The sequence below is a fragment of the Bos mutus genome, chromosome 16 (assembly GCF_027580195.1).
Source record: "Bos mutus isolate GX-2022 chromosome 16, NWIPB_WYAK_1.1, whole genome shotgun sequence".
Lineage (NCBI taxonomy): Eukaryota > Metazoa > Chordata > Mammalia > Artiodactyla > Bovidae > Bos > Bos mutus.
The window spans coordinates 12,598,704-12,618,500 of NC_091632.1; positions in this window are offsets into that span (position 1 = coordinate 12,598,704).

The following is a 19,797-nucleotide window of genomic DNA, read 5'->3' on the forward strand; positions in this document are numbered from 1 at the left end:
AACTTTCACTTATATATCCTCCTACTATTGTGCACCCCTCCCCAGCTTCCATCCCCACCCTAATCTCTCCTAAGGTCCTTTGTGAGCTCTAATTGGTTTACTTTCCTCGTTGAAAACATTCTGTAAGACTTAGAGGAGGAACTTACAGTTGCCAGGGGGAAGGAATAGTTAGGAAGTTTGAGATGGACATGTACAGGCTGCTATGTTTAAAACAGATAATCAAGTAGGACCTACTGTACAGCACAAGAAACTCTGCTCAATGTTATGTGGCAGCCTGGAGGGGAGGGGAGTTTGGGGGAGAATGGAAACATGTACATGTATGATGTGAGTCCCTTCGCTGTTCACCTGAAACTCTCACAATATTGCTAATCGGCCATGTTCCAATATAAAATTAAAAGTTTAAAAACATTTCTGTGACTCCTCAATGTTTATTGAGTCAAGAACCTTGATTCACTCATCCAACAAATGTTTACTGTGTATCTACTGTGGGCCAAGCTCTGTTCTAGGTGCTGGGGATACATCATTGAGCAAGAGAGATAAAATCTTCTGTTCTCCTAGTACTTATATTCCAGTGGTGGAGACAGAGTAACCAAGATAAACAAATACAGTAAGTAAAGTCAGTTGGTGATAAGTTCTAAAAACAAAAAGGACTTCCCTTGTGGCTCAGCTGGTAAAGAATCCACCTGCAATGCGAGAGACCAGGGTTTGATCCCTGGGTTGGGAAGATCCCCTGGAGAAGGGAACGGCTACCCACTCCAGTCCTCTGGCCCAGAGAATTCCATGGACTGTATAGTCCATGGGGTCACAAAGAGTTGGACACGACTGAGGGACTTTCACTTTCACACTTTCAGGAAAAAGAGGGGGTGAGGGGGAAGTAAAATTTTAGATAGACCCACCAGAGAGAAGATGACAATCTGAGTAAAAATCTAAGATCGTGAACTCTGAGGATAGCAGAGGGAAGATGGTTCCAGAAAGAGGGGCTGGCAAGTGCAAAGGCCCTGGGGTGAGAGCACATTTGCCCAATAAAGGATGAGCAGAGAGGTTGGAATGAAGCCCGAAGTTGGCAGAGAGTGAGGAGAGAACAGAGGTTGTTGGGCTGTGAGATTTGAGATCTGATGCTGCAGCTTTCACTCTGAGAGAGAGGAGGGGGCCACTAGGGGCTTTTGAGCAGAAGAGTGGTAAGGGGTGACTTGTTTTGCAGGATCAGTCTGGCTGCTGTGTTTCAGGTGGAGAGAAAGGAGAAAAGGGCCAGAGAGATGAGTTGAAAGGCTTCTTGCTGGCCCTCATCTGTTTGTCCAGTCGCATCTCTTACTATTCCACTGCCCTGCCACCCTAATCGATGCTTCTTCCCAAAACACACTTTGCAGCTGCTGACCTATCACCCTTGATGAAGCAGCTTCTGCTTGAAATAATCGTCACAACCAGAATAATTGCTGCTGCTTATCCAGCATCCATAATTCCATTTGATTTAAGTGTTGTCTAATTTCACTTACAGACATGGTTTCATTTAATGTTCCTATTTTGTCCCTATTTCTTGGGAAAGCTGAGGTCTTTTACAAGTTGTTGCCAATGACAAGGTCCCTGGGCCCAATCATAACATAGAGAACCATCGACACCTCTTTGTTCTCAAGTGAACCATTTGATTTCTTTGCGGGTCTCCAGACTGTGTGACCTTCTGAGCAATGCCTCACAGGAATGACCCACAAAGGGAGAGGAAGATGTTTAAAATGACCCTTGAAGATGAACATCAATTATCTGCATAGAAAAACCAAAGCAAAAGACATTTTAGTCAAAGAAAATAGCACTACAAAGCACCACACAGAATGGTCAGGAAGTTTCAGTTTGCTGGCATGTAGCATTTATAGTGGAGAAGGAAATGGCACCCCACTCCAGTGCTCTTGCCTGGAAAATCCCATGGGCAGAGGAGCCTGGTAGGCTGCAGTCCGTGGGGTCGCTAAGAGTCCGACACGACTGAGCAACTTCACTGTCCTTTTTCACTTTCATGCATTGCAGAAGGAAATGGCGACCCACTCCAGTGTTCTTCCCTGGAGAATCCTGGAGACGGGGGAGCCTGGTGGGCTGCTGTCTATGGGGTCGCACAGAGTCAGACACGACTGAAGCAACTTAGCAGCAGCAGCAGCAGCAGCAGCATCATTTATAGGGAGGCATTAAGCAGGAAGCTATAACCAACCTAGATAGCATATTAAAAAGCAGAGACATTACTTTACCAACAAAGGTCCATGTAGTCAAAGCTATGGTCTTTCCAGTAGTCATGTATGGATGTGAGAGTTGGATGATAAAGAAAGCTGAGCACCAAAGAATTGATGCTTTTGAACTGTGGTGTTGGAGAAGACTCTTGAGAGTCCCTTGGACTGCAAGGAGATCCAACCAGTCCATCCTAAAGGAGATCAGCCCTGGGTATTCTTTGGAGGGAATGATGACCTGGAGAGCATGATTTCCTTTGAAAGGAAACAGCCCTAGTCTGGTTGGTAGTTGTTGTGCAGAAAGGCGGCCCAGTTTTGCCCACTGGGAAATCCAGATGCGTACATACAATCTTCCAACAGTTTATATGTTTGCAACAAGTTTTTCAAAAATCTTGATTGCCTGTAAACCACCCCCCAGGAGCTGCCCTTTGGGGACTACTGTCTGGGGTGTGAGTAAGCGCCGCTGTGTTCTCAGAGCTTGCCACAGGGCCTGGCAGTGAGTCAGTGTTCAAACACATTTGCTGAGTGCATGTGCATGGGTTATGTATTAGGATTCCCATCTTACACTGAGGAAACTGAGGCTCCTGGAGGGTAATAGATGGTGTGGGAAAGGCCACAGTCACGTTCAAGGCCAAATCTCTGAACTTGGAAATCAGCAGAATGTCTTGTAAGAGAGACGGCTTAAGAGTAGAAGAGTAGAAACAGCTCTTCATCAGACCCCTCCGCCAGCCCCAGCCCCTACCCAGGTCGTGGGGACAGCCCCATGTCCTACGCGCACCTCCACCTGATTTCGACCCCGCTGGGGAACTCCCCATCCCACTCTCTGGGACTGTTTTCCCTCTCTCTTGTTCAGACCTAGGAATCGGAGATGAGGCAGCCCATTCCCCACCTGTCCCTCCTCAGCCCACTGACATCTGTAAAATGTTGAGTTGCCAGCAGTAACAGTCTCTTTGGGGCCTTTCAGATCCAAACAAGGACCCATCAGATCTTGCTGGCCAGGAGTCTGGCCGACTAAATCCCTAAGGGTACCAGGTAGCCTCAAGGCTTTTCCTGCTCTCGATCACTATTTACAAACATTTATCAGCAGAGCTGGGCAGAGCTGCTGCATACATAGAAATGAAAGGAGGTGGGAAAACAGGAGAGCCAGGGAAGGGGAATTTGGGGAAATAGAATATCAGTGTTGGAGGCTTCTAAAATCAGAGTCAGGATTTCTGCTAAGACGCGCTCAGTTGACATAAAATCAGTCCTTCCTTCCCTTCTTTCTTCCTCTCTTCCTCCCTTCATCAAATCAGACCATAGGTTGGTTATTCAGTCAAGGAACACTTATTGATCAGTTCAGTTCAGTTCAGTTGCTCAGTCACGTCCGACTCTTTGCAACCCCATGAATCGCAGCATGCCAGGCCTCCCTGTCCATCACCAACTCCCGGAATTCACCCAAACTCATGTCCATCGAGTCGGTGATGCCATCCAGCCATTTCATCCTCTGTCGTCCCCTTCTCCTCCTGCCCCCAACCCCTCCCAGCATCAGAGCCTTTTCCAATGAGTTAACTCTTCGCATGAGGTGGCCAAAGTACTGGAGTCTCAGCTTTATCATCAGTCCTTCCAAAGAACACCCAGGGCTGATCTCCTTCAGAATGGATTGGTTGGATCTCCTTGCAGTCCAAGGGACTCTCAAGAGTCTTCTCCAACACCACAGTTCAAAAGCATCAATCCTTTGGTGCTCAGCTTTCTTCACAGTCCAACTTTCACATCCATACATGACCACTGGAAAAACCATAGCATCAGTGTTCAACAAATTCCCATAATTGGCAGGTAATCATTTGAATGATGCCCATGACCTAAGTGTGTCACACTTTATTCACTTTTAGTTTATTAAGGATAACGTGAGAAGGAAACACTAGCATGTTTTACCAACTATTACAGTTGGCTGGGGAAAGCTGTTGTTGTTCTCTATACAATTCTTAGAGTAATCCGCCAGTTTCTGGACTCCTTCCAGGATCTCGGATCTGAAAGCACGGTCGCGGCTCAGTGCTCTGCTTTCCCTGCCAGAACCCCCTTCTGCTGCCTTGTTTGCCAGTCAATTCATCTTGCACACATTCATTTTCCTTAAATGGATTTATTTTCAAGTCCACTCAAGGGGGGAGTTTTCTTAAATTTAATTTTTAAAAGAGACTTTCTTCTCCGAGGTCATTCAGCTGGGGTACATGGTGAGTAGGAAGCTGGCCAGGCCCGACCTGTCTGACCTCGTGCCCTTTCCATTAGGTCATGGAAGGGAACCCGAGCTGCCGAATGTTAAATCTCCTCCACGGGCCCAGAGTGATCTCCTGGACCATCTGTCTGTCCTGGGGGCGTGAAGAAGGCACGAGAGGCTCTGCCCTTGACCCTGAATGACTTGAACCCGTGGGCTGGATCTGGGGCTTTCTAGGGGCCTGGGAACCTCTCTCTAAGGGCGTCAGTGTCTGGAGGCCCCGAGAGTTTCGGGAGTTTCGGAGCAGGCCCGGCAGCCTCCCAGGTGCTCTTCTGCACTGTGGCAAGTGCCAGCTCGCCTTCGGCTCCCGCCCAGCCCGGGAAACCAGAGGTATTTCTAGCTCAGGCCCAGACCCGTCCCGGCGGCCTGGATTCCACTGCCGAGGCAGGGCGCTCCTCAGTGCCCAGGGACCATTTCTTTCTGGGGTTTGTCACAGAGGAATTTCCATTCCAGCCGTTCAGGGCGATGCGGGCAGGTGGGTGGCCACGGGGCTTCTCCCTCAAGCTACGGAGGGCTGGGGTCGATAGCAGGGCATCGAGGGAAGGGGAGCTCTAGACATTCCATCCCCGAGGCTGTTTCATCCCCAAATCCAAGGCAAATAGAGAAGTTGGGAAGGCTGGACTGTCTGCCTGCCCCACGGCCCAACCCTGAGTCCCGCCTCGGATCGCTAAAAGAAGGACCTTCCCACAGGAGAGGCTGGGTCTGGGCAGGTCTGGAGAGCCCCGATCCCACGGCCCGGGGGGAACACGCCCCAGCTCGCTGAGCTCTCCGGTAGGCGTCTCTGGGGGTAGGAAGCCCAGCCTCTGATATGACTGGGCCGGGTTTGCATGTGCGCATGCATGCGCCTGTGAGTATATGTGTGTGTGTGTGTGTGTGTGTGTGTGTGTGTGTGCGTGTGTGTGTGTGTAAGCAACAGATAATCGTTTAGTGAACCCATGCACTTTTTGCTTATTTGAAATTCAGATTTAATTGAGTGTCCTCTACTTATCTGGCAACTCCAGTAGAGAGGGCAGGGTTCAGGAGGACTAGACTGAGGTTGACACTCCATGCCCCTGGGTCTCCAATTTCAAGGAGGCCAGGGCCAGTGTCTGGACACATATCCCTGCTCCCCACCCTGAAGGAGAGAATTCCTTGAGCCCTGCCTTTCCCACAGAGCTGGGGCCCCTCGGACTTCAGACTGTAGTTCTGCAACTCCAGGGCCTTTCATGTCAACTGGTATGCAGCATCCTGGAGTCCCTTTGAAGATGAAAAGCTCTTCTGAGAAATGCTCGGTTGTTGTAATTAACGTAATTAAAAGCAATTTTGCTCACAGCCCTGTAGGAAATTGGGGGACTTCGATACCTCACTCTCCCAGGAAATGGCCAACCTCTTCCAATCCAGTGTTGGGGTAGATGTCCCTGCCAGCCCCAGTCCCTGCTCCCACCTAACTTGACTTCATTTTTGTTTTGTTGCTAAGTCGTGGCAGCCTCTTTGTTACCCTATAGACTGTAGCCTGCCAGGCTCCTCTGTCCATGGAATTTTCCAGGAAGAACACTGGAGTGGGTTGCCATTTCCTCCTCCAGAGGATCTTCCCGACCCAGGGATTGAAACAGCATCTCCTACATTGGCAGGCGGGTTCTTTACCCTGAGCCACCAGGGAAGACCCAACCTGACTTAGACTCATCTTTTTACCTGTTCAGATGATTTTTCACTGCAAGACACCCGACTGTCCCTGCACAGTAGTCCGCCTCTCTGGGGAGATGTCTGTGCCTTTTTGATGATCGGTAAAGCCTGGAGCTAGCTACTCTAGCTCTGGACCAGAGAGAAGGGGTGCTAGCTGCTGCCATCTCTCCTCCCAACCCGAAAGACCACTAGGAGCAAACTCTTTTTTGATTCTAGGAATTAGGTTCTTGCTGTGCCGCGTGACCACACAGGAGGTGTGTAAGCTGTTTCCTTCTGAAGGTAACTAGTCATACAGTGGTAACCAGGGCAGCTAGAGGTCATGCCCAGAGTATGTTGTCTTAATTATTTATTTCTAGAAGTGCACCCTTCTGCTTTCCCCAAGGAGGTGATCAGCTCTTGCACAGGAAGAACCAGAGCGTTTCATTCTCTAAAGGTGTAGCACGGAGGAGAGACTCAGCATTATGAATTGGGTTGTGCCAAATTAAAGTTTGTGATAAACCAGAGAAGGATGTCTGCCTTGCTCTGAATTCCCAGGGCTCTTAGCAGCTAGCTCTGGGTTTCCTGGCATACCTACCGTATGATTTTTATCTGGCCTGTTATATGATTGTAAAGACTTACAGAAATGTTTTCTGCTGTTACTGTTGACAGTACAACCCTCTGCCCAAACCGGCTGAAGCTTCAAGAATTTAGACAGTTGACTCTGATGATGGCAAATCAGTGAGAGGTTATAAAATTTTCCTATCGCCTCAAACCTGACTTCAAAAATTTTGTATTTGTCCTACCCCAGACTCTCTTAGGAGATCACAAGAAGGAAAACTAGAGTCCTAGACCTCAGAAGAATAAGGTGTCAGTGCCTGGTCTTTATAGCCTGTTCCTCTCCCATACATGTACATACAGACAGACACACATGTACACACACAGAGAGACTCACACACACACACACACACACACACACACACACTCACCTGGGAGCAGCAGAGTCAACTCCTCCCTACACTGTTTCATTCAGTTTAACAGGGACCTGTGCTTAGACAGTAAACAATGCTCAACAACAGGGACGCTCACCCTGAGCTTTGTAGATCTAGTCTCTTTGAGATTCAGAGTCACAGGAGCATGTCAGGTGAATAAAGGGGGCCTGACAGAGGCTCAGTGACAGACAGCTGTGACAAGGCCACTGCAATGACCTTCACCACAAGGCAGTGATGACCTAGGGCCCGGAGCCCCTCAGAGGGAAGAGCTGGCTCTAGGAAGAGCCTGAGGCTGTTGCTGAAGCCTCCTTCCAACCCACCCACCTTGACTTATGGGCATGCCGAGGGAAACGACTCTGCTGTTGTCAAGTGAAGAATCTGGACCCTAAAGAGCTCCACTGGGAGCTAGTTGCATGCCCGAGAATGAGTATAAAAAATTGAGGGGGGCCGTGGGGAGGGCACAGGGAAGGCCAAGGAGAATGTCTGCTCTTGTCTCCTGGAGCACAGCCAGGCTTTAGCAGTGACCGCTAATGAATGTAACCAGGAGTGTCTCTTCGGGCTGGATCAGCATCATTGACAGACTTGGCCATAACAAGGGGGAAGACTGGACTTCTTGTTAATCTACTCGTGGAGAAACTTGGTCTCTTAGTCCGTCTGGGCTGCTGTAACAGAATACCACAGACTGGCTGGCTTACAAAAAAAAGACATTTATTTCTCATTGTTATGGAACCTGGGAAGTCCAGGAAGATTTGATGTCTCCTGAAGACTCACTTCTAAGTTCTTAGAAGGCCATCTTCTTGCTGTGTCCTCCCACGGTGTAAGAGGTGAGGTTGCTCTCTGAAGTTCCTTTTAAAATGGCACCAATCCCATTCATGAAGGCTCCACTATAAGGATCGAATCATCTTCCAGGGCCCACTGCCTGCTAACGTCACACTGGGGGGTAGGATTTCAACATGTGAATTTGGTGCTGTGGCTTCCCTGGTGGCTCAGCTGGTAAAGAATCTGCCTGCAATGTGGGAGACCTAGATTTCATCCCTGGGTTGGGAAGATCGCCTGGAGAAGGGACTGGGTACCCACTCCACTATTCTGGCCTGGAGAATTCCATGGACTGTATAGTCCACGGGGTCCCAAAGAGTTGTGCACAACTGAGCAACTTTCACTTTCACTTTAGGTACGGGAATGAGGGGTGGGGGGTGGGGACACAAGCATTCAGTCCTTTGTACCATTGACTATGCTAAAGCCTTAGACTGTGTGAATCTGAATCACTACAAACTGTGGGAAAATTCTTAAAGAGATGGGAATACCAGACCACCTTACCTGCCTCCTGGGAAACCTGCATGCAGGTCAAGAAGCAACAGTTACAACTGGACATGGAACAACAGACTGGTTCCAAATTGGGGAAGGAGTACGTCAAGGCTGTATATTGGCACCTTGTTTATTTAACTTATATGCCGAGTACATCATGCGAAATGCCAGACTGGATGAAGCAGAAGCGGGAATCAAGATTGCCAGGAGAAATATCAGTAACCTCAGATAGGCATATGACACCACCATTATGGCAGAAGGCAAAGAGGAACTAAAGAGCCTCTTGATGAAAGTTAAAAAGGAGAATGAAAAGGCTGGCTTAAAACTCAACATTAAAAAAAGCTAAGATCATGGCACCTGGTCCTATCACTTCATGGCAAATAGATGGGGAAACAATGGAAACAGTGAGAGGCTTTATTTTTGGGGGCTCCAGAATCACTGCAGATGGTGACTGCATCCATGAAATTAAAAGACGCTTGCTCCTTGGAAGAAAGCTATGACCAACCTAGACAGCATATTAAAAAGCAAAGACATTACTTTGCTGACAGAGCTCCGTCTAATCAAAGCTATGGTTTTTCCACTAGTCATGTATGGATGTGAGAGTTGGACTATAAAGAAAGCTGAGCACTGAAGAATTGATGCTTTTGAAGTGTGGTGTTGGAGGAGACTCTTGAGAGTCCCTTGGACAGCAAGGAGATCAAGCTAGTCAATCCTAAAGGAAATCAGTCCTGAATATCCATTGAAAGGACAAATGCTGAAGCTGAAGCTCCAGTACTTTGGCCACCTGATGAGAAGAACTGACTCATTTAGAAAAGACCCTGATGCTGGGAAAGACTGAAGGTGAGAGAAGAAGGGGATGAAAGAGGATGAGATCATTGGATGGCATCACTGACTCAAAGGACATGAGTTTGAGTACACTCTGGGAGTTGGTGATGGACAGGGAAGCCTGGCATGCTGCAGTCTATGGGGTCTCGAAGAGTCAGACACGGCTGAGCGACTGAACCGAAATGACTCAGTGTCATCAGACACCTACTTTAAAAGAGACTCAGTCCCTTTAGTTAAAAGACAGAATCACAGGGACAACTTTGAAGAACAATTATTCTCCAGATTAACATGTACCCTTTGTAGAAAATAAACCTTAACTATCTTTTCTAAAAGAAAAGGCTAGTATTTTCTTCATCTTTGAATAGGGCTACGAAAGTCTCTAACTTTCTTTTATTTTAATGCGTCTTTGTGGTCTTTTTGCTTTCAGAAGAACAAACACTGATTCCTGGGTGCATTCCTGGGAGAATGTCTTCTGTGGATCCCACCTGACAATGCTCAACACTCACCCATGTTGCTGTCATCTCCTTTCCTTATCCCAAATACAGTCATGTCATCCACTCCAGTCATCAAAGGGACTGCAGTTACAGTCACTTTAGGATCAGAGGACACAATGATGCAAGCATGCATCTGACTCAAAAAAATCCCCTGTCCAGGCAGGGCTGGAGGAGCTCTAAGTTTGCAGAATGAGGATAGTCCCCCACTGTCCTCGGTATTAACTTACAAGCAGCTTTGCAATCTGCCTTTGTGGAATTTTCAATGCAAGAATTTATGGTAAACTCATGAAGGACATCTTTAGTTGCAAACCTTACTTCTTAAATTTTTTAGTTCTAGTCAGAATAAATGCACAGAGAGGAAAACAAGGACAAATAGAAAGCACAAGAAGATGCTAGAAAATCTTCTTCATGAGAAATCTATGGTAGTTAAATATGGGAAAGGCTGACACGCGTAGGGCTTCACCGTGTGAAGAAGAAAAGCTGCCCCTCAAATGAAAGGCAAACCATTGCCCGAGGAAAAGATGAAGATCACCGAAGCCTCCCGCACCAGATGGAATAGACTCCGCCATTAAGCCTGTGATGGGAGGACCACAGTGGGGAATGATTTGCTAACAGTCAAAAGTGGGACAACATAACAGCTGCTGTTGGTTTGGACTAATAGGCAATTATAAATTCAATTTAATTCAAGATGGTAATTTCTTTTTTTTTTTAAAGTAGGACCATAGTCTATATCCCGAGGATTTTTCCCCACTTCTTTCCTTCTAAAGAAAAACATTCTCAAATTGTCGTGTAGGTTAATTACCGGTGCTTAGAAGAGTTGTGAATTTCACAGGCAAAATGGCACATAAAAGATGAGCGAGAAAAAAAATGCATCACATTTAAGTCAGGCCATTGCCGGCTGGATTAATCACTCCTCCTCTGTTCTCTCAGTGCATGGCTCATACTTTCATTTAAGAATGTATCATGTTGTGATGTCACGGAGAATCACTGGCTTCTAAGCCTTCCCCTTCCCTCTGGACTCCGAGCTTCCTGAGGCCAGGGCCTTTGTTTCACTCTTTCTCATCAACTCCCTTGGCACTCAATTCATGCCCGGTGTGCAGGAGGGCACAATCAATGATTACTCAACCAATAAATACCCTCCAGGTCCTACACTAGCCCTAGTGGCATATATGAAGCGTAACCTCATTTTGTACTTACATGGTTACTGAGATCTGAATCCTGACACAGCTGAGTCCAGTATCCTCGGGCTTAACCCCTTTGCAAACATACCTTTCCTGAGAGGGATTGATCAGTAAGTGGGAGACAATACCAGCTTTCCTGTTCCCCAAATGTTTGCCCCTTCTCCATCACTTGCTGGTTCTTCCTCATCTACCTCCCACCCCAAAATTTACAAGGCCCCAGGGCTCAGTTCTCAGGCTGCATTTACACAATGGGATCTCACTCGGTCTCATTCCCTTGCTGACCACTCCCGTTTGGGTCTCCTGGCATCCTGGACTACCACCCCCCACCCCCACCTGAATCCCAGACGTGCATGTATCCACCTCCTGGATTCTCCACTTGGACATCTAATAGAAACCTCAGGCTTAATGTGTGACTTGAATGATCTTGACATTTATTTTTTTGTCTACCAAGGGCATAGACGTTGTTTATGACTTTAAGTTTACATACTGCTCCAGCATTATGTTAACACCCTATGAGCTTCAAAAAACCAAATACGTTTACAGTAGGATTATCGGTCACTAAAATGATGGGAAAGGAAACTTTACAGTTGTGAGAATGCAAAAAAAAAAAAAAAATGTTCTCATCAAGGTAATATTGACCCAGACATTCATTTAGTATCTGTCAGCATGGATACAGGGATCTCTGAGCCACAGGAGCAAGCAGAGGGAGAACAGAAACAGCTAAACAGTGATGGGGAGCAGGGCCCATTAGCTTGCACCGTAAGATTCCTTCATGTTGTATCCACACCCTGCAAGGAACTAGCATGGATGGCATGGATTTCATAGACTGAATTCACTACAGTCTCAGCTCGATCAGGAGAGACGAGAAATACTAGGTTCGAGAAACGTTGACAAGTGGTAGGAAGCATATTGGAGGTGGGCAGCATCAAGAGTGAACTAACTGGGACCTCCCCGGTGATCCAGTGGTTAAGAATCCATCTGCCAATGCAGGGGACCCGGGTTCGATCCCTGGTCTGGGAAGATCCCACATGTTGCAGAGAGACTACGCCTGTGAGCCACAACGACTGAAGCCCCCACACCTCGAGCCCGTGCTGTGCAACAAGCCACCACAGTGAGAAGCCTGCACACACGGCAGAGAGCAGCCCCTGCTTGCCGCAACTAAAGAAAGCCTGCACATAGCATCAAAGACCCAGTGCAGCCAAAAACAAATTAATAAAACGTTGAAAAAAGACAGCGCACTAACCGCTCCAGGAAGGCATTGGAGAGGAAGGTTTAACGTCCTCGCCACCCATACAGACATCATTGTGATTTCTCTGATCCACATCTGATCACATAACCCCCATGCTTGAAATCCTTTAACAGCCCCTCACCTCTGCATGGAATTGGGCCTCAACTCCCCAGCAAGCAGTTTAGAAGACTGACTTCTCACCTGCCCATCTCTCCAACCCCTCCCCTCCCATGCACCCCCCCTCAGCACCGTGAACCACAAGCAGTTCTCCAAACACATCTTTCCCACCTTGTTCGTGCTGTCCCCTCTCCCTGGAAGGTCCTTTCTCAGGAAACTCTGACTCACTGCATCCTCTGTGCAACTTCCCATGACCTTTCCTCTCTCCTCCACGGCAGGATGAACTTCTTTGCCTTCTGGGTTCCTAAAACCCTTTGCACAAGGGCATGTCAACCCACTCCAGTACTCTTGCTTGGAGAATCCCATGCACAGAGGAGCCTGGCGGGCTACAGTCCATGGGGTCACAAAGAGTCCACTGAGCAACTAACAAAATCCTTTGTGCATCCTTCTTATCCAGCTTTTAGCCCTTGACTAACTGCTTTGTCTCCCCAACTAGATGGTGAGGTCTTCAAGGGAAAAGTCTGAGATCTGAGTTTTTTAAATCCTCAATGCCTAATGCTGTAACAGGAACATGGTAACTGCTTAGAAAATGATTAATGAATGAATGTTTGCCTGCCGAGCCTTTGCCAGAAAATGTGAAAAAAAAGAGTGTAGCTATACCAACATTCCACTAGAGGGAGGAATTAAAACTTTATCCCCTCGAAGGGTGCGAGCTCAGTCTGTCCAACTCTTTGCAACCCCCTGAACTATTGCCCTCCAGGCTCCTCTGTCCATGGAATTTTCAAGGCAGGAATACTGGAGTGGGTTGCCATTTTCTACTCAAGGGATCTTCTTGACCCAGGGATTGAACCACATCTCTTGTGTCTCCTGCATTGGCAGGCGGGTTCTTTACCGCTGAGCCACCTGGGAAGTCCCTCCATCCCCTCTAGAGGAGCATTTTACCTTGTTCTCAATAAATGAGTGTAATCTGATAAAACATTTCAGTTTTAGACTAGGTCTAATATAAATCAACCTCCGATAAGCTTGAGGAAGCATATTTAAAGGTAATTCTGTGCCAGGCTCTGTGTTTGATAACGGGTAGTTCTTATGGGTACGGATGAATAGAAAGGGTAAACACTATATACAGTAGTATTTTACATTTTCAAGTTATGTGGAGTGCACCAAAATGCATCACAAAGCTTTCTCTTTTTTCAGACATAATCTTGTTTTCTAAAATATGCTCCACCTAGAGAGCTCATTGCTCTTACACAATAAACACTGAGGAATCCGATGACTACATAGCTTTCTAATTTCCTGTTGCCCTATATCCTCATATCCTGTCTTGAACACACACACATGTTGTTCATGAAGTCAGCAGAAACAACTCCTACAGCCTAAGATCTAGAATCTAGAGTCATCTCAAGTTCAATACTGACGTTCAGTGAATGTGACAGACGGAGAAATGCTCAACAGCAGCAAGTGACCCTCCGCCCCCGGCCCCCGACCCCCACGGGCCCCGAAAGACCGACCTACCTGCTTCCTTAGCACCCAGCATCTGTCAGTTCAGCATTAATCACTGTGTATCGCAATGGTCTGCATACTTATCCATGCCTGGCTGAGGTTGAGAACTCCTTGAAGAGGCTGGCATGCACCCTCTTCTTTCTCCCAGCCTCAGCTGGTAGCCCAGCACCTGGCCCATGGTGTTTAGTACACTTTTAAAAATGAATAAACAAGCTCATTTCATTAGAAGGGTAGCGAGAGACTGATTCCTGCCGGCACTCTCAGGGAGAGGCTAGATTGCTTTAGGCTGTAAATAGACATGTGTGTGGACACGTGGTGGAGAAGCCGGTCTATGTAGAAAACCATCTGGTTTGAGGCCTCTGGGAGGAGGCACACTCCCCTTCTCCAGAATCCTCCCAAATCAGTAGCTGAGGTGTAGGAGCTTTCATCATTAGAGTCATACCTTTGGTATGGCTCCCTGTCAATACATCTTGAAGCCATGTGCCCTTCTTATCACTGTATTATCACATAAATTTCAAACCCCAAACATCGCCAGGATCTGATCTGTGTCCTCAAATTATGCTTCCCCAGCAGCCTCCCCTTCCTGCTCTGTTGAGAATCTCGGGCAGACTCCTGCTCACTTTGTGTGGTTTGCCTTACAACATAGTTTGCCTTTTCAACACATCACTATATATCAAACAAGCTCTTGCCAACCGTATACACCACAATCTTTACAAGGGATTTAAACACATCGATTTGTATAATTCCATGAGTTCACAATAATACTTAAAATTAAAAAAAAAAAAAAAACAACTTGGTCAGCATTAGAAGATGCACTGAATTGATTCCTTATGTTTAAAATTAGTAAAAGAAGGGAGGGAATCAAGCATTTTTCCTGCCTTTCCTATGCTAACAGTTGTTGTTCAGCCGCCCAGTCATGTCCAACTCTTTGCGACCCCACGGACTGCAGCACGCCAGGCTTCCCTCTCCTTCACCATCTCCTGAAGTTTGCCCAAGTTCATGTCCATTCCATTGGTCATGCCATCCAGCCATCTCATCCTCTGACGCCCTCTTCTTCTTCCCTCAATCTTTCCCAGCATCAGGGACTGTAAAGAAGGCAGAGTGCCAAAGAATTGATGGCTTGGGACTGTGGTGCTGGAGAAGACCCCGATAGTCCCTTGGACAGTAAAGAAATCAAACCAGCCAATCTTAAAGAAAACCAACTCTGAATACATTGATAGGACTGATGCTAAAGCTGAAGCTCCAGTCTGTTGGTCATCTGATGCGAATAGTTGGCTCATTGGAGAAGTCCCTGATACAAACAGCACCATTGGGTAAACAAAATTTAGGAAAAGGAAAAGCCCATTTTCAGAGAAATAGTCCAACAAGGAAGTGAAGAAGAAATGATAGAATTAGAATATCACCCCCTATGATAGAATTAGAATGTGACCTCTACTTCCCTGGTGACTCAGACAGTAAAGCGTCTGCCTACAATGCAGGAAACCTGGATTCAATCCCTGGGTTGGGAAGATTCCCCTGGAGAAGGAAATGGCAACCCATTCCAGCACTCTTGCCTGGAGAATCCCATGGATGGAGGTGCCTGGTAGGCTACAGTCCATGTGGTCACAAAGAGTCAGACACGACTGAGCAACTTCACTTTCACTTTTCTAATGAATTAACAAATTTAGACACCGATTACCTATGACTGACACTATCGCAAAATGAAAGGCAATCGGATGTTTTATGCTTCCTGACGGAAGTGTAAAATACCAGCTACAGTGACGTGTGATCCAAGTTCTAGATCCAACAATGTGTTCATGAGAGATAGAGAGAACATCAGATCAGATCAGTCGCTCAGTCGTGTCCGACCCCATGAATCGCAGCATGCCAGGCTTCCCTGTCCATCACCAACTCCCGGAGTTCACTGAGACTCACGTCCTTCAAGTCAGTGATGCCATCCAGCCATCTCATCCTCTGTCGTCCCCTTCTCCTCTTGCCCCAAATCCCTCCCAGCATCAGAGTCTTTTCCAATGAGTCAGATCTTTGCATGAGGTGGCCAAAGTACTGGAGTCTCAGCTTTAGCATCATTCCTTCCAAAGAAATCCCAGGGCTGATCTCCTTCAGAATGGACTGGTTGGATCTCCTTGCAGTGCAAGGGACTCTCAAGAGTCTTCTCCAACATCACAGTTCAAAAGTATCAATTCTTCGGCGCTCAGCTTTCTTCACAGTCCAGCTCTCACATCCATACATGACCACAGGAAAAACCATAGCCTTGACTAGACGGACCTTTGTTGGCAAAGTAATGTCTCTGCTTTTGAATATGCTATCTAGGTTGGTCATAACTTTCCTTCCAAGGAGTAAGCATCTTTTAATTTCATGGCTGCAGTCACCATCTGCAGTGATTTTGGACCCCCAAAAAATAAAGTCTGACACTGTTTCCACTGTTTCCCCATCTATTTCCCATGAAGTGATGGGACCGGATGCCAGAGAACATAAGAATATATTAAATGAATTGTGTAAAAAAAAGACATTTATGAGAAATTTGAACACTGACTGGATATATGATGATACTAAATAATTTATTAGGTAAAATAGCACTATTGTGGCTGTGTTAAAAAAATAACTCTTATCATTTAGATATTTTAAAATATATGTTTACAGATGAAATAATACGATGTCAGAGACTGGCTTCAAAAATAATACGGGGTGGGGGTTGGAGGGGTCAGGGGTAGAGGGTGGGTGATTGTATAAAACAAGATGGCCCTGTGTTGAAGTTGAGAGAAGGAAGCACAGGAGTGTCTTATACTGTCTTTACTACTTTAGCACTTAATTGAAATTTTCCAAAGAAAAGGTTTTCAAACAAAGAAAAATGAACACCTTTATTAATATTCTAACAATCTTGTCCTAAGGGGCAGTCATCCTTGTCTACCCCCAAGGATCAATATCCCAGGGAGTCTCCCCAAATGGAAAGGACCCGGGGAGAAGTGACACTGATTCATCAAGCTCTCTTTACAAACTAGGATAAAAGATTACTTCCTGCACTGTTTTCACCACTGAAGATACTGAGAGCCTGAGGGGAAAGGTAAAAGAAACCTTGGAGGAGGGGGAAGAAGAGTCAAGTGTGGGAAGACGAAGGGGAAGAACACACTCTGCCTTCGTTACACTTTTCCCAGGGCCCTCACTCGTTGGCACACGCATCTTCTTTGTGTGGGTTTTACCAAGGGAACTTTCACTGGGGGCTAGGGGAAAAGTGTTTCAGTTCTGAACTCTCGGGTTTAAACTGCACAAAGCATCCCCTTTTATGTTGTCAAAGGCTAATATAAATAAATATTTTCAGAAGCAGGCTCACTGAGCCAATGATGAGACCGCTTGGGTGGAGCTAGGACACAGTTTTTTCTGGACCTGGGAACAGTCTGGACCTGTCCATAGGACTGCAATGACGTGGAAACCAGGGGAGAGTAAGGAGTCACCTGAAGTGCTCAAGAGTATACCTTTTTATAGCAGATCTCTGGAAGAACACCAAGAAACTGGTTGCCTCTGGGGAGGGAAGCTGGGGCACTTGGAATAGGGTGGGAGGAAAAAAAACAGTATGACTTTATTGTTATAGCCAGGTTATACTGTGGTTAGTGCCTTAAACTAAATGATGACATTTTGCAAACAGCCTTTTGTTGACATAAGTGACTGAACTTTTTATCTTGGAATTAGACAGAAGACAGATGTCTGTTTGTTTATGGCTTCCTTGGCTGGGTCAGCTGCTGGTTCTACCTGCTGTTTGCATATTTTCTTGATTCTCCCTCCTATCCCCACTCCTCTCACCCCAGCCTCCCAAAATTTAATTAGAAGTAGTAGATGGTCCTTAGAACCACAAGAATAGGATTCTAATAGTTCTGGTGCGACTTCTGTAGGTGTGACATGGAATTGTACAAAGTTCAAATGCTCCCACTGAAGCGTCAGTAATAACAGAGCGAGTGAACACTGTCTTTAATGACTCCTGTTTTACCTTAAATATTCAGGCGAATGCTGTGGCTTATAACTGACATTTTAAGTTACCATTAGGAAAAAAGCATCTCTTTGTATTTATCAAGTGGTTTTTAAGTAGCTCTGCATATATGCTGCATGTCTCTTGAGTATTAAGTCCAGTTGAGTTTTTTGGTTTTTTCCTGTTTATTGAGATTATTATTTACTTACATTAAAATGGACCCATTTTAAATGTACAGTTTGATAAATTTTGGTAATTGTATACAAGGTGTAACCAACCCCATGATCCAGGTGGAGAAAAGTTACTTCACCTTTAAAAGTGTTCCATCCTGCTTTGCCCCAATTCGGTTTTGAGGCTCTTGATTTTTACTGCTTTCTCTATCATGACTCTCTGGGTGATTTAGGAAAGTCTTTTTACCTCTCTGGATGTGTTTCTGCTCTTGGAACATGAAAAAAAGTCAGAACATATTTGTTACCAGGGGCCCTTGCAATACTTGCAGAAAATGAGGGGTTAGGGTAAGGGCAAGGATCTCAGCCTTGTGTCCCCACTGTCCCTGTGTCAAGACACGGCACAGGCATGTCTCAGGTCCCAGTGGGAAAAGCCCGTGGTCACATCCCACAGACTTGGGCTTCCATCTCCTCGCTTATTAGTGTACATGTAACCTTTTGAAAGCATTAGCTTTCTCATCTCCAATATCAGGTTTATTAACATGTCGCATTTGTGTACTGTTATGAGGATGAATCAAGACGAGCCAGCACCCTTAAATGTTGGTTAGTATTTTTATTACAGTCTAATATAAAACACTAGGGAACCGAGAACTTCCAGATGTTCAAGCTGGTTTTAGAAAAGGCAGAGGAATCAGAGATCAAATTGCAAACATCTGCTGGATCATCGAAAAAGCAAGAGAGTTCCAGAAAAACACCTATTTCTGCTTTATTGACTATGCCAAAGCCTTTGACTGTGTGGATCACAAAAAACTGTGGAAAATTCTGAAAGAGATGGGAATACCAGACCACCTCACCTGCCTCTTGAGAAACCTATATGCAGGTCAGGAAGCAACAGTTAGAACTGGACATGGAACAACAGACTGGTTCCAAATAGGAAAAGGAGTACATCAAGGCTGTATACTGTCACCCTGCTTATTTAACTTCTATGCAGAGTACATCATGAGAAACGCTGGGCTGGAAGAAGCACAAGCTGGAATCAAGATCGCTGGGAGAAATATCAATAATCTCAAATATGCAGATGACACCACCCTTATGGCAGAAAGTGAAGAGGAACTAAAAAGCCTCTTGATGAAAGTGAAAGAGGAGAGTGAAAATGTTAGCTTAAAGCTCAACATTCAGAAAATGAAGATCATGGCATCTGGTCCCATCATTTCATGGGAAATAGATGGGGAAACAGCGGAAACTGTGGAAGACTTTTATTTTGGGGGACTCCAAAATCACTGCAGATGGTGACTACAGCCATGAAATTAAGACACTTACTCCTTGGAAAGAAAGTTATGACCAACCTAGATAGCATATTCAAAAGCAGAGACATTACTTTGCCAACAAAGGTCCGTCTAGTCAAGGCTATGGTTTTTCCAGTGGTCATGTATGGATGTGAGAGTTGGACTGTGAAGAAAGCTGAGCACCGAAGAATTGATACTTTTGAACTGTGGTGTTGGAGAAGACTCTTGAAAGTCCCTTGGACTGCAAGGAGATCCAACCAGTCCATTCTAAAGGAGATCAGCCCTGGGTGTTCTTTGGAAGGAATGATGCTAAAGCTGAAACTCCAGTATTTTGGCCATGTCATGCGAAGAGTTGACTCATTGGAAAAGACTCATGCTGGGAGGGATTGGGGGCAGGAGGAGAGAGGGACGACAGAGGATGAGATGGCTGGATGGCATCACTGACTCGATGGACGTGAGTTTGAGTGAAATCCGGGAGTTGGTGATGGACAGGGAGGCCTGGCGTGCTGCGATTCATGAGGTCGCAAAGAGTCGGATACGACTGAGCGACTGAACTGAACTGAACTGAACTGAATATAAAACACTGCATTCACCCATCTCCGCTACTGCACGTTCACGCAGGCTGATTCTCACAACCACAAGAGATACACAAAA